Source organism: Astyanax mexicanus, chromosome 15, assembly GCF_023375975.1.
Source record: "Astyanax mexicanus isolate ESR-SI-001 chromosome 15, AstMex3_surface, whole genome shotgun sequence".
NCBI lineage: Eukaryota > Metazoa > Chordata > Actinopteri > Characiformes > Acestrorhamphidae > Astyanax > Astyanax mexicanus.
In genome coordinates, this window is record NC_064422.1 from 33,373,249 (window position 1) to 33,387,057 (window position 13,809).

General features: G+C 37.7%; 1 protein-coding gene across 5 annotated transcripts in view; it reads left to right on the plus strand.

Moving 5' to 3' along the window:
• The window catches only part of ndst2b (N-deacetylase/N-sulfotransferase (heparan glucosaminyl) 2b), a 95,865-nt gene that overhangs the window by 30,879 nt on the left and 51,177 nt on the right, over window positions 1-13,809 (plus strand). For all 5 annotated transcript variants that reach the window (XM_049464774.1, XM_049464775.1, XM_007259318.4 and 2 more), the window contains one exon: window positions 10,987-11,031. The gene's annotated coding sequence lies outside the window, so the exon portion shown is untranslated. The remainder of the gene's footprint in view (window positions 1-10,986; window positions 11,032-13,809) is intronic.

Here is a 13,809-nt window from a genome sequence, read left to right on the forward strand (position 1 = left end):
CACCTGCGATGTGTTTAGTTATATTTAGCACTACGTAGCTTGATTTTATGATCTGTCAGAACCTGGCATATGGATGCTCTTCTGGGAGAGCACACTTAGGCCTTCAGCCATATGGATATGTTACACTATTAGAGTTTGGTGCGTTTGTCCGGACCTTTCTGCTGTATGGATTCATTTATTTATTTATTTTTAGACCTATGCCAATATTAACAATGTTTTATCCATTAACACTGCTGTGCAGTTACTTTGTTCACTTCTGCACTCTTCATGTATCTTTAGCGTAACAATTACATCTGAATGAGACCAAGCCACAATAAAATGCAAGTGTAAGCAAACACAAGACAATTTAAAGCAATACAAAAACAAGATTTGAGAATAGGCCTGTGTTTGTTTTTGTTTGGATTATATATTGTAGCTTAAATAAGCTGAATTTCTCATCCTCTGAAGGCAAAATGCCGATCTCAAGGGAGGGAACTGGGCATTTGGTGATGTCCATGGGTTCCAGAGTTCGGCAAGTTATTAAGCGCACCTTTTAATTCGCATCAGAAGTAATAAAATAATCCTTATATTTATAATTGAGTTAGTTTTTCAGTTATTTTCCTGCTGGTGGAAATGGAAGGAGTGTGTTAAACCCCCTAAATCTTTGTTGAACCCCTTTAATTAAAGCTGAACCTCTGAATTTCAATCACATATTGTTTGCTTCATTTTAAATCCACTGTGGTGACACACAGAAGAAGAAATGAAAAAAAAAAATGCTATTAAAATTATAAAAAAAGTTAATAAATCTGCCAGTATAAATCTGCAATTTTGAGTATACATTTTTCTGATCTCAGTCCACATCAACTAAACCATGATTCTAGTGAAAAAACTTATGCTCTCATCTGCTGTATCAACTGTAGCTGTAGATTAACGCTTATTTTATTTATAAAAGGTCTTCCATGTTATTCATGATGACAAGATCTTAGAATTCGTAGAATGCGGTATGAAACCGAAAAGAACCAGATCACATGTATGCAATTTAAGACAAACATTACTCCTGCTTCATCTGGTCTGGACTTTGTTAGGAGTGCAAACGCACTAAATAGCACCTCATTTCTTTAGTATTCCAGTGACTCATTAGATATTGTATGATGACATTAGCGATAGCATTGGTGGAGATAAATACATTATAACAATGATTAACAGACTGAACAGGGAGCGTGTGTTTGTGATGAATAGGTACAATGATGTAATTCCTGATACTGTTATCTTATGCTTAATGATGTGGTGAGGAAACATCTCATTTCCTTTTTGCCTGATGTACCACAATTGGAAAATTACTGGTGAGATATAGTGGGCATTTTACACCTGAATCAAGGGTTATGTTTGTTACACTGTAAATAGTAATGGGCCGATCCACATTGTTTTTGTTACAATTCAATTCTGATAGGCAAGTTCTAGTGATAAGCAAGTGATGCACATTCCGGTAAGATGTTTTGCATATATATATTTTTAAAAACGAATTCGTTATTTTTAGGGCTGGACCCGAATATTCGGGTATTCGGATATTCGTTCGTTGAGTAGGTATTCGGTTTTTAATTTTGGTATTCGGATATTCGTTTTTTTTCTCCTTTCCAGAGTTCCACCTCACTCTAACCACTTCTGTTCTCGCGGGTCCCGTCAGAATATCTTGCGCGCGGGACAGAACTGAACTGTTATTGGCTGGAGCGGGAGTTTAATCCAGACTATGCGGGAGCAAATTAATAAATAGTTAAGAAAACTGTAATAATTGTAAAAAAAAAAAAACCTAAAGAAAACTCTCAACGCGCAGGATGGACCGACACACACACGCACACACCGATGGTGTTTGGACTGGGGTAAGGAACGGGACCGCACTATTCAGTGCTGCTGTTTTAATAAATATATAAGTAAATTTGAAGCATTAAATGTAGTTTATTTAATTTATATTAGGAACGTGGGGCGGGAGCGGCAGAAATGTGTATGTGGCGGGCGGGCGCGGGATTAAAAGAAGCAATTTTTTTTGCGGAGCGGTAACGAGACAGAAACGCGGGAGCGTAGAAGAGTGGGTTTAAAAATCAGTCTCGCGCAGACCTCTATTATACATGATAAAAAGAAATGCAGGCTCTTCGAAACTGATTTATATAATAAAACGTAAGGGGTAATGTGGCAACAGTAGGGGCTAAATCGGTTACAAAAGCCTGGCCTACAAAAATGATGTCTGAACGAATTTCCTCTTATCTAATATAATTTAAAATGGTTTAAAAATATAAAATAATTTCTAAGCAAACGAAATATTTAATATTGAGCTTATAGCCCAAGTGCAAAAATACAAAATCAGTAATACGGCTATGCCCTGCACAATCCTTAAACCGAAATAGACCAAGTACAATAACGTCATTAACAATGACTTTCCTCTACTCTAATATAATTTAACATGGTTTAAAAATATAAAATAATTTCTAAACAAACGAAATATTTAATATTGAGCTTATAGCCCAAGTGCAAAAATACAAAATCAGTAATATGCCCTGCACAATCCTTTAACCGAAATAGACCAAGTACAGTTTACAATGACTGTCCTCTAATATAATTAACAATGTTTAAGAATATAAAATACTTCCTGAACAAACGTTTTTTTTGTTTGTTTTTTTAAGCAAATAGCCTAAGTGTGAAAACACAAACAGCAATTTACTGGGCTGGCTTGCGCAGTGGAGAAACCGTGCAGCAGCAGCCTCCTAGCCTGCTTACGCAGCGGATAAGCCGCGGTGTGGGGCAGCAGAAATTCCGGGATGAAAACACAAAGAAATCTGGGCTAAAACACAGAAAAAATATGGGGTGAAAACACAAAAATCCGGGATAAAAACACCAAAAATCTGGGGTGAATATGTCTCGTCGGTCAGAGCAAATTGAAAATTTTTCAGTGGATTAAAGGGGCCGTGATTTGCTTTTTTTTTATTTTGCTTTTTTTAAAAACGAATATTCGAATATTCGCTTCGAATCAGTGCCGAATATCCGGAGCTCAAAAAACGCTATTCGGGCCAGCCCTAGTTATTTTCAATATTATCACTATTATTGTTGGTGTTGAGCTTAAGTTTACATCATGAGGCTAAAACTAATGACACAATACACTAATTTTTTGTGCACTCCAAAGCCATCATTAGAGATTGTACCTTGGCTTGAAATGCCCCAAAAGGCTGCAAAATCTGTGGCTGGTTATTGTGTGTAATGTAAACTCATATAAACATAATTAAACAGCTTCTCTGTAATTCCTTAGACTTTGGGTCATCTGCTGAAGCTTAGAGGGTTTCTGGAAAGCACAAATGAGAGTCTGCCGTCTGGTCTTTAAGACATTAACCCCTGCTACTCTCACCTGAAACCGGTGCAGGTGTTTGATTGAAAGTTAATTGTATGATGTAAGTGTATCTCCACCCTTTGGCTTGATTTTCAGCATTTACAAACTAAAATATCTCCAAACTGGCTCCGGATGGACCAGTGAGTTACGGTGCTGCCACAATGAACAGGAGTTTGAATCTCGGTCATGCAGCTTGCCATCAGCTGCCAGAACCGTGAGAGCAAAACTGGCCTTGCTCTCTCTGGGTGGGCTGATGGCACTCTTTTCCCCTTATCACTCCAAAGCACCTTCTTGTACTTAATATTGATTGGTTTGTTTTCAGTTTGGCTAGTTGCCGCCAGGATCCACGTGCAGGCGTGATATGTAGCAGAATATTCGTGACCGGTTACTCTCTGATTTCTTTTTGTTTCTGTTTTTAAATAAGGATTTTTCTACAGATACAGTAGATACAGAAGTCACAAGCGTAATCATATACAACAATGATAAACAGGAAGTGCGTGATTGGAACGTGTAGATACAATGATGTCTTTCCTGGTATTGTTATATTACCTTTGATGTTGAACGCTGGTGATTAGGAAACAGCTAAACATTCGTTTTTATCCTACATACCACAGTTATAAAATTACGGGTGACTTGTAGCGAGTATTTCTATTTCCCCTTCTCTATCTTCCTAGTTTCTGCTGATTTAATGCATTAAAAAGACAGACTCTGGTGATGTAGCTTTTTCTCAGGAGATTTAAAAAACGAGTCCCGGGTCCATTGCATGAGACAGAGCTGCTGACTAGCATGTATTTCAGAATTTTAGCTTACAGTGGATAGAGAGAGGGATAGAAAGAGAAAGCTAGAGTGATGAAGATAGAGAGATGCAGACGTATTGTGACCTGCAGGGACACACACACACACACACAGAGGGAGAGGGTGAGAGAAAGGATTAGGTGAAGTGAGTAGATATAAAGAAGCTTGCAGAATCACCATCATTAGATCTTTGTATTTCAGTGATTTCAGTGTTAAAAGAAGCAACATATGTGTTCACTGTGTGTTACTGGAAAAAAGGTTTTATTCCAAGTCAATAATTAAATAATTAACCTTTATTTTTGCTTGAAATATTTACAGTATACTGAGGATGACCCTCATTCACATTCATATGGACAGAAAGAGACATAAAATAGAGAAATAAAATAATATTTGGTCAACTAAAATGTTTGGTGGTGACTTTTGTATTTTGTTTTCATTTATTAAATAAAAGTAAATTATATGTGCAAATTAGGATTTAATTAGATTAAAAAATAGATGAAACATTAAAATTACATTAAAAAGAAGATATGATGTTATGTGTAAAATGCTAAATGAATAAAAGGTAATAAGTCAAAATAAAACAAATAAAATCAGAATTAGGAAATGTTAAATAGAAAAGGTAAACATGAGAAAAATGAAAAATGGCGGTGTGTAGCACATTTGCCAAGTCCCTATCTGGGTGGAGTTTCCATGTTTTTCCCGTGTCTGTGTTGTTTTCCTCCAGGTTTCCTCCCAAATTCCAAAAACAAGGTGATTAGGTACATTGGTTACGCAAATTGGATTGGAATCGAATCATTTAAACTGCTGTGGTGTTTGTGTGTGTGTGGTTGTAAATATATATGCGTGTGTGAATGTGTGTACATCTGCTTAATGCCCAATGAGACCTCTAGATGGATGGTTGTTTCCATTTGAGACTATTTGAGACTATACTGTGTGTGTATGTTAAGTGCTGAGTGTGTTGGATTGTGAGAAGTATTGGACTGTAAAGAGTTATTGGTTTTTATTTTTTAAAGGCACAGGTGTAACTTCATTCATATAATTTTAAACACTTCTGCTGGTCTGCTGGTGACAGGCTGAGTCAATGATATGAAAACATAGATAACAGAAACAGAGAAGGAACAAGAAATGAGCCATTTTTCACACAGTGCACCCTTAGGTCACGTGCTACTGTAATAAACTCATAGTGTGTTTCTGTGGTCAGTGACAAATCACTCATTTCTGCCAGCACTCAGGCTGCAGACCTTTCATTTAGACATCAACACTGGTCAAATTAACTGGGAATAAATGTAACGTTTTCTTATGCATGAATCTAAAAGGACAGAATATGCAGTCGTGCATGAAATGAAATTGAGTTGAAATGAAGTGAAATGTATAAAGTGTTCAGTACGGACCGTCTCCGGACCCATTCGTCCCCTGCTGCAGCTCGGACTGGGCTTTATGACTCCCTCTGGCATCTCCCAGCCTGACCTTCACTAAAGTGGATGGCTTAATGGGCTGTGAAGGACTCTGGTCTAAGATGGAAGGAAGTGAGAAAGCGTTAAGTTGGCTGCGCCGTATATTTATCAAAAGCTGTGAACCTTGAGTCTAAAAGCATGTCCACCCACTGCAGAGCAGAGAACCGTGGCTTAGTCTGTAATTCTGTGTTTACGATTGTGTCTGAAATCAAACGGCTGCTGTAGAATAACTTATTGCTGGGTGAGCAACTGGAATCTCTTCCGTTTTGGTCACATTATTCTATTGTTATATAAAGTTGTAGGAATGCACTGAAATTAATATTATTGGCCGAAATCAAATCAAAAACTTGCCTTTTGACCTACAGAATACGGATCAGTGTTTTTGCAGGTTTTCATTTATTTAGCCACTTTTCACCTTTACATTAAAAAATTAAATTAAAAGTGCAGATCAGAGTCCACACCAAGGTTCATGTTTTTGTTACATTGTATATATTTGGTCCATTTAATTTTGGTTTCACTCAATACTGCTGCATGTTGCAGTTTTTCCTCTGTTATTTTAAAGACAATATTTTAATGTTTTTAAAGAAGCTCACTGCAGGCAAACCAGACCATTGTTCAGTAGATCTGAACCGAAACCAGGTTTTTTGGTTGGACCAAACTCTGGAGCTTTTGGTCCACACCATGATTTACGGCCCTTTTCACACCTGCTACTTTGCTTCGGACCCAAACTGAAAAGTCAGAAGGTCCAAACAAGATATTCAAGATTTTTAAAGAAATCAAAGAAAAAGCAATAAAAAAAACATTGTTTATAAATACTTATTGAGCACCTAACATGAACATCCCAGCAGTTGTATCAACAAATTATACCGTAAATTTGCTGTCGCTAATTTAGATTATTATGAAACAACGTAGACAAAATTAAAATTCCTGCCAAGCTTGCAGGGCTTTAATTTGAAATTATTGATGCAGACATAGTAGTCAGCCTCAGCTGGGCTGGAATGGTTTAATGGTGATACTAGGCAACTGTTTTTCTGAGCTGGATTATTTGATGACAGACTGAAGTCTGTTTGTGAGCTCGGACTTCACACAGTCCTGTAGATACAATGAATTCTTCCTCTTTTCATCTACATTTTGTGCCTATGAATCCAGCAAAGCCCTGATCCTGCTGTTAGAAAAAAAAACACTCCAATATGACCTAAGATAAATCAGTCATTGTTCTGTTTAAACTATACAGTCTATTCACTTATTCATTTTCAGTTTCCAAATATTCAGGTTATCCTGATAAACTTGCTATGATTATCTACAATTAATTTAAGGCCTCATTGTACAATTATGCAGCTTAGTTTATATAGGACACCTGCATTCTTCAGCACTGGTAACTACCGATGCAGGACTTTGTTCTTTAGTCAAGTCACAAAACAGAACAGGCAAATTTCTGAGACATGGTGCGCTTTAGTCTGCGATGTTTAAAATTGTATTGACTGATTTAAAGCCCTATTTTGGTAACTACTGAAACATAATTTAGAGACTGCTATGAGTAATTTTGCAAATATGAGTGGGTTATGTGGGAAAACTGTGGTGCTTACTTATTTCTATATTTCTATATTTTCTTTTTCTGAGGCTGCAAAGAGCAACAACAGCTTAATTAAAAAAAGAACATAATGTTTTATTAGTCTGTTCAAAAACAAACTACTGTATTTTACGGATTATAAGGCGAACCATATCACTATCAATGAAGGTCTGTTTTCTGGTCTGTTTTCAAACATAAGGCACACGGGATTATAAGGTGCACTGTCGATTTTTGGGAAAATGAAATGATTTTAAGTGCACCTTATAGTGCGAAAATGGAACAGCAGTTAAAGAAATTTAATAATGGCATAAGGGGCAGCTATTTTTTACTCTATATACGCACTATATGCCATAATTTACACTGGTTGGTGCTATGCACTGTGTAACTAGACTAAATGTGTCCTTTTTTAATTATATGCATTTTTCTTTTTTTTCTTTATGGTTCTGTTATTAAATCCTTTGTTAAGGTTATTTAGATTTAATTTAAGGCTATAAGGAATGCCGTTCCTCACAGTGTTGTGCATGATTTATATAGGATGCCTGGATCCTTTGGCCTTGGAGTTTTGAGTTTGGTAGTGTGCAGAAGCTATGCATGCATAGAGAATATAACCCACTTGTCCATGCAGTATTTAACACCATGCTTAGTTGTGACTCTGTGGTAATAATTGCATATTATTAAATTATTAAATTGTCTGTGGAAAGGTTATTCAGTGTTTCTTACAAAATAGACTATTGTGTATTCCTCCAATAGCAATACATTAGCCAGTGATATCTAATCAACAGGAATGCAGTGCTGGCATTGGGTTGGGATAATTGGACTCTATTGAAGGTTAGACAGGTCGATTAGGTTGTGCATGTGTGGTCTTTGTGATAGGTGTGTGGTATAGGTAGTGTATGGGCATTAGCCCAGCATTTAGGGTTGAATTAGCCTATTTATACATCTCATATTCACTTCAAAATGACAGGGGAACATCCCCTGCTTCTCTGACTGCAGTATTCTGGTTTATTTCCTGAACAGTTGGGGGAGGGGTATATAAATACACTATAGAAAGATTAGCTTTACATTGACAGCTAAAATACTGTACCATGGGACACTGATATCAGTGTTAAGCTGCTCTTGACGTATGGATTCTTCACTGGGGAGCATGCTTAAGCCTGTAGCTGTGTATGTACTTTATCTTATACCACCAGAAACCATACAGAATGGTTACATCTGTACCAGTTGAAGGTGTGGTTATCTCCAATCACACCCTTAGATTCTAAATTAGTTAGTGTAGCGAGAGTAGCTTCATTTTAGGTTTGAGATGAACCACTATGGGAATTGATTTAAAATATAAAACTAAAGGCATCTAAACAAACCAAATAAAAGTTCTTGCTGCTAAAGTTAAATAGTGAGTCTCCATGCAAACCTACTCTTCTCTCTACACTTGAACTGCCTGAAACTTTATTTAAGTGATGCAGTATCCCAAACAACACACCACTACACTACACAATGTTCCATTCATTAGTGTAGCTGCCTTAGTAAAGAACAGTAATGCTCAGTGGTTAGAAGTTTAACTTGAGGACACACTTGTTTTGTGCACACCTCTACTCACATCCTCATGCATCTGTCGTTCAGCACTTTTTTGCCTTTAATTTTGGTAGTTTTAGTACAGACAAAAAAAACAAAAACGTAACAATGTGTGATTTTTCTGCTTGATCTGGGGCAAACATGGTAAATAATATATTGCTGTATTACACCACCATGTCACCGTTTCCAGTATGTAAGTAATGTCATTTAAATGGCTGTGTTTAGCGTAGTGCATTCAGACAAGTGTATTATTAACAGCTTAGTTGAAGAGCAGGAAAAGCATTGTATTAATTTAGCTTTTAGCAGATACTCCAATTTGTGTCGGTCTTATATGTGCCAACCTTTAACAATAAAGAAGTAGAATATCAGGCAACTGAAAGTTGTTCTTTTAAATGAATTTTATCCATTTGTTTGTTTGTGTTCTAAAAGTTCTGACTGTGTACCAGTGATGTTCTCAAATAACCTGTCATCATATTGGCTTCTTCTTTGGCCCAAGTACAGGCCCTTAGTCCTCAAGAGTTTGACAAATACATACATTCTTGAGCATGTTGTTAGTTCGCCACACAAGAGAGAACATTGCTCTCAAATCAAAGTGCGGTCCAGCTCGCCATTTCACAGCATGCTGAAGCAGAAGTTCTAAAAGTGGACTGGGACAGAAGCCAGAGCTCGCTGTGCACCCAGGGGCTGGTGAAAGGAGGCTGGCTGCCCACGGGCTCGGCCGGCTCTGCGTAATAAGGGCCTCTTCAGACGCCGGTCATGCCGTGCTGCTTCTCTGTTCTCATTAAGAGTCCTGTCAGTCAGCGCACTGTTGGACCTGCGCATGCTGGAGTGGGAGCTTACTCCACCATCACGACCACGTAATGACGCCCAGCATCATGAAGTGGGAAGAGGAATTAATGAATTGCAAATGTCTCCAAATTAATATGTTTAAAGGGGTGCAGCCGGCGTCCATAAATCTTCCGCCTCTGTGGCAGCGAGTAATTGCACCTCCTTTGCCCCCATTACTTAAGGTCGTATGGATGCGGGGGCATGAATATGGATCAAATCACAATATGGGTGAACCTTGCACCTTCTTGACTGACAGGCATGACTTGTGTGTAGAAACGACTCTCTTGACCTGTGTTTTTGTTCGGCTTTAGCAGACGGACCGCTTGGGCACGCGTGCATTGTAATTCTGCTTGGCTGTGGTGGTGGAGATGGAGAGCACTCACAGTTCAGTGATATGGATTGGGGGCAGTCATTGAGTTTAGAGTTCTTGACGGAGGAACTTGTTCATCTTGAGAGGTTCTTGGAGCTTTTTTGTCCCAAAATTGCTAGGGGTGTATTCTTGCACTTCTTCTAGTAACTACACTCTCATGCCCAATAGTGGTTTGATATAATGGCGGTTTGATATCACAGTGGTTCTGACTATGCTACAATAATGTAAGCAACATAGATAATAGATAAAGTAAACAACCACCTTCAATTTTCAACCACAACTTTTTGAAAATGTCTCCAGCGACATATCTGAAAAACCCTGTTCACACCTGGGTATGTATGGTCTGAGCCTCAGTATTGTGTTGACTGACAATACATTGAAGTCTTTCCATTGTATTTTTGACACTTGTGCACTAGTGTTGTCCTTATTAGTTAGAATGACACTTTTTTTTGGCTGTACAGCTTAACCAACCTTGCAGCTGTAGAACAATAACAGAACAATTTCTGGCAGAAAACAGATCGATCCTTTCTTACACGATTAATGTTCTACAGTTTTCTGCGGACTATAAAACCTGAAGATCTTTCTTTCTTTTTCTTTCTTTTTTTTTATTGAGTCTTACCTTCAAGTCTCCCTGAGCCAAACTGTCAGTCAGTGTACTGAAGTGAAAGTCTTTATCACTCAGAGAATTAAACATTCTTTACACGTGCATCCTTGAAGAGAGAGCTAGATTCCTGAGTGACATAAAAAGGCTTTCCTTTTTTATATAAAACTTGAAGCAAAAGTCTGGTGGTCAAGGCCTCTTTTATAGTTAAGAGAAACAAACAAGACTTATCTCTTTCCCTTTTTTGGCCTGTGCTGCAGAACAGTCAGAACATGAGCAGTTATTAACCTAGCCTCTGCTGTGTGTGTGTGTGTGTGTGTGTGTGTGTGTGACAAAGCGAGAGAGCAAGAGGATGGGAGAAAGTGTAAGAGAGAGAGAGAGAGTGTGTGTGTGTGTGTGGGTGTGTCTAAACAGGATTCAAGCTATTCTTTCTTTCTGCTTCTGTAGGTGATGTCTTAGCCTTGGCTGCTGCGGCTTCTCAGAACAGCAAGGGTAAGTCTGTATTAAAGCTCGTCTGCTCTTTCTTTCATGGGAAATAAAGGTAGTTCTGCCCTGCTGAGAACTTTGTGTTGATAAAGCTCAGTGTGATCATTCATGGGAAAGTAATGTGTGGTTCTGATAAGAAAAAGTAGTTTTTACCAATACAGATGCTGTATCAATATCAGTGCTGAAAATGGGACTGGGACTGTAACTAATGATAATTTTCATAGTCTTGATAATCTTTCGATTAATCAATTAGTCAACGATTATTTCTGTCATGCCCTCTATTACTGGTGCTATATGCTGCTTGCCATCAGCAGCCAGAGTCTGAGAGAGTAAAGTTGGCCCTGCTTTCTCAGGGGTGGGTAAATGGAGCTCTCTTCCCACATCACTGGCAGTGTGATGTTGGTCAGTACAAGTGTCTGTTAGCTGATTTATCAGAGCAGAGTTGCTCCCTTTAAGTGCTGGGGGCATTATTAATGATAGGGAAGCCTAATGAGTGGAAGGTGTAAATAGATTTAAAAAAATAAGAAGAAATAATGTAGTAAGTTCCCACTGCAAATTGAAACAATGACATATAAAACAAACATAAAACTTAAACTTAATAGCTTAATTAAAGGTATTTGTAACATTACTGCATGCAATCATGAGAAAATGAAAAAACAAAAAAAATAATAATGCAAAAAAAAAATAATTTTCATATAATGAATATTGTTGTATAAAAGTGTGTTATAAATTATTTGGGATACAAAATACTGACTTTATTAAAATAAAACCTATAAAAATGGTACTTAAAGTCATAGTTTGTGTCATTATTGGAACTCTGTATTGGCAGATACTTAAAAAAACAGTATCAGTATCAGTAAAAAAAAATGGTATTGGCTCATCTGTAATAAAACATGATTAAAACAAGATTCTTCTCCACTCATTTCCACAGTAAGGCTGTAGCAGCTCCAGATAGCGTTGCAGAACTTTAAACGCCTGGCATTGAAGCTTTGGAAATCTGTGGCGGCTTTACTTTCACTTGCCAATTGAGCGCATTCTCGCTGGCAGGAGAATTGCAATTCCAGATTGCCTGTTTATATCAGTCTATTATCAAATGACTAAAGCAGTGAAAAGACAGCTGTCAGCAGCTTGAGATGGAAGTGCTGATTGTTTACAATAGCTGTTGCTGCATGTGATCATGGTGAATTGAATTTGTGTTCTCCATCTCATGCCTCAGATTAGAGCTCTCGGATGACAGCTAGCTAGCTGATTTGTTCACGCCTGCCCACAACAACATTTGTTTGTTAATCCTGCCCTCGTGATAAGACTAATGATGTCAATCAATTCAAAACAATGTAATCTAATTCCTCACAACAATATTCTGTGATTTAATCATGTTTAAACACATGTTTTCTTCTTAAAACTGAAGTATTTAATGCATATTTAAATTTAAAATTGTCACCAGGTTTCTCCAACAACTAAAATAAATAATGTTTGACACATGTATAAAATTTTCCTGTTGTGTTAAGCAAGTGATGGTGGTTTGTTTAGTTATTTTTGCCTGGCTTGTCATTGCATGCCCTGCGATGTGACTATTGCACCAGCACACATTGCAGTGGTGATGTTGAAACAAAAAAGACTTAATAGTGTAACTGTAGTTAATCAGTTAAAACATTATTTGTATTAGTCACATTAACATTCTTAACCATTGTTAAAATGAATCTTAAAAAGCTTTAGTGTTGATACTTCCCTGTGTTTTTGTGGAGGGAGACAAAAATATATATTTTTTAAGATTATGGTTATGTTATATTAGAATTCCATAATGTTCTGAGTAAAAGCTTTACACAGGGAACACAGGAATATTTAATGAATGAAGTGAATGCTAGCTTAGTATAGCTTGAACTCCATGTTCCGGCCTTAACAATGTTTTAACAGATAAACAGATGCAATGATTTGGCACGTTTCCACTTTTACCTGGATTAATCCCTCACAGGAGCCGCAGCTGTGGTTGGGTGTGTGTATGTGACAGACTGAAAGAGATATGTAGAGAGAGGCAGAGAGAGGGTAAGAGTTATGATATTTAATCCACAATTAAATAAATAAAAAGTTAAACACAACAGTAGCTATGCTGTGTTGCTAATAATATTGCTAGTACATCATCAGGCTCTGTAAAAAGAGGGAATTATAGGAGTATGGTGGTGTTGAAATTTGCAGGTTAATCATTTGTGGCACAGCACTAGAAGACACATTTCTATTGTGCAGCATTGAATTTACAGAGAGGAGAGCCAGCTGGCAGGCATGGAGAGAGGATCAGTAAAGAAATGTGAGGAAATTACTTTTTGCATTTGCCATCACTGGGCACTTCATGTAAATTCTAAAACGTGTTTTTAAAGAAGTACTTAAGATCTTACAGGTCCTCTGAGCTAGTGTCAGCTACCAGTGCCATGCTTGTGTCAGCATTAAGCTCACTGTGCTTAATACATACATCATAAGCTTTAATACATGCTAGACCCGGCTCCTCAATGCTGTGAGTTTTTAGATCATTAGCCGGGCAGAATTCAGCCTCATTAAAATGGATGGAAGGGGGCATGTTTGTTTCTTCACCCAGAGAGGAAGAATCTTGAGAGAATAATGCAAGATGCACGCAGAATAAACCTTAAGTGCTTCTTCTAAAACAAGAGCCCTCCCCGTCTCTCCCTCTCCAGCGCTCTCTCTCAGTCTGGAGTGTAGAGGGTTGGGCCTCTGAAATAAATCTATGTTCTCTCTGGGAAGAAAAATAGCCCTGTGTTAATCAGAGAGCTAGTC